This window comes from Petaurus breviceps, unplaced genomic scaffold (assembly GCF_028583685.1).
Source record: "Petaurus breviceps papuanus isolate PSGF00001 unplaced genomic scaffold, PetGlider_PUasm1.0 173, whole genome shotgun sequence".
In the NCBI taxonomy this organism is placed as follows: Eukaryota; Metazoa; Chordata; class Mammalia; order Diprotodontia; family Petauridae; genus Petaurus; species Petaurus breviceps.
Genome location: NW_027185759.1, coordinates 15,799,101 through 15,801,479, shown reverse-complemented (window position 1 = coordinate 15,801,479; position 2,379 = coordinate 15,799,101).

The window sequence follows — 2,379 nt, the reverse complement described above, 5'->3', positions numbered from 1 at the left end:
AGAGAGAGAGAGAGAGAGAGAGAGAGAGTGTGTGTGTGTGTGTTTAAAAGCTACCTTGGGGAAAAGAGGAAGACTGAAGAGGGGTTAGAACTATTGCTTGGGGTAAATGGGATAAAGAAAAGTAAGAACAATCTTTTGCACTGGAAAGGTTTTGCACTGGAAAGGAAAAAGAGAGACAACTGACAGGGAGGTGATACCCAAGATAAATTAGGAAATAGAAATACATCATCAGGCACTCAAAGAATTGGCAGATATGATGGTTAAACCATCATTAAAAGTATCTGGAAGATCACAGCAAACAATGTACTAATTTTAACCATTAAAAAAACTTGATGAACAGCTGAAAAAAGAAGCAATCATCACACAGCATCCACGTGGTGATATCTAACTCAATAGAACTCGCTTCCTTTGTTATTCTACTTATATTTATTTTCACTGGGCAGCCAAAAGGGGGTTCAGGACCCACAAGAAAATTTCCAAGGAAATGTAGGGTTCTTAGGAACTGTGGAACCAAGAACATGGTAGTTAAGGCAACAAGGCAATCTTCATTACAAAAAAATCAACACACTGCTTCCTTTTCTGTATGCTCACTAAACATCCACTCTAAAATTTTTCCAGGAATCAAAGCTAAGCTCATTGCCTACTAAGGTCAGCAGACTATTCTCAAAGATTTTTTTATCCTTTTATGTATTTTAAAAAATCAGGACATTTAGTAGTAAGTTGTTTGCCATGATCTTTTATATACTATTAATGACTTGTGTAAAGACACAGACAGTGTGCTTCTCAAATTTGGAAATGATACAAAACTGGGAATACTGGGAGCAGGTGAAGTTTGTCTGGTATAATTTCCTTTTTTGATAGGGGCATCAGGAAAACACTATAGAAACATCTATTTAGATTTTTCTAAGCATTTGATAAAGCAAGTTGTGTTATCTTCATAGAAAGGATGGAGAGATTAAGAATCAATCAAATTAAATGGATTTGGTAATGGATGGCTGACTTTAAAGGGTAGTAGTTAGTGGTTCCATATCAAAATGGCAGCTTCTACAGGAATGCCCCAGTGATAGATCTATGCTGGGCTCTGTGCATTTTAATGTTAATTAAAATCAATTTATTTGGATAAAGACATAGTATGTTTCTCAAACTTGGAAAGGGCATAAAGCTTGGAATACAGTGAGCAGACAGACTGGACAAGAGAGCTGTATCCAGAAGGATCATGACAGGCTAGGCCAGCTTCTAAGGTGTAACTCATTCTGGATAAATAGCAACAGCTTCCATTTATATAGCACTTTAAGGCTGGCAAAGGCTAGCACTTAGGTATCACCTTAGTGTCTGAAGAGCACTTTGGAATTAGTATTTAATTTTATCCTCACAATGACCCTTGAAGGCAGTCACTATTACCCTCATTTAACAGATGTGGAAACAAAGGCACAGAGTTTAGTAACCTGCCCAAGTCTGAGGACAGAGTTAACCCAGGTCTCCCTGACTCTATTGGGCATTACAATTCACGAAGGGCACTGAACCTGGAAAGTGTCAGATGAGGGTAAGCAGGATGGCAAGAGGTCTTGCCTCCACAGGATGACAGCTAATATTTACATAAGGTGTATTAGGCACCACGGTAAGTGCTGTACAAATGTTATCTTATTTGATCTTCACGACCACCCCCTGAGATAGGTGCCATTATTATCCTGATTTTACAGGTGAAGAAACAGGCAGTGAAGCGGCTTGCTGGGATCACACAGCTAAGAAGAATCTGGGTCTTTCAGACTCCACATGCTGGGCTCTCCCCACTGTGGCACCACATGAAGTTGAAGCATTTTAGGGTATCTGGCTTGGAGAAAGATTTCCCAACAATAAGGGCTGTCCAAAAGTGGGAAAAGCTTTCTTAGGAGTCACTGGGTTCTTCCCGGGGATGGCAGGCAGGTTTGGTAGTCTTCACTCAATGCACAAGCATTCACTTAAGTGCTTACCTAGGATGCTAGTCACAGAGAAAGAGCAAACCGCATTTTTTCCAGCCCTCTATGCAATGTGTCATGATGGGCCAGGCCCTGGCTCCAATGCTGGGGAAGACAAGGGGCTTAGAACAAGAACATGCGGAATAGAGGAGCACTGCTGCTGCCCCTGACCCAAGCAGCCGGGCTGCTCTAAGCCACGGTAAGGTTACGCCCAAGGCGCCCTCCGTATCCCGGGAGAGGCCCAGTGGCAGCCTGGGCCACACGGCTACTATGTATCCAGGGAAGGAAGGAAGAAGGGAGGGGACGGAGGGATGCACGGGGTTACCCCGAAGGCGGCATCCGTAGCACACGGCTACTATGTATCCAGGGAAGGAAGGAAGAAGGGAGGGGACGGAGGATGCACGGGGTTACCCCGAAGGCGGCA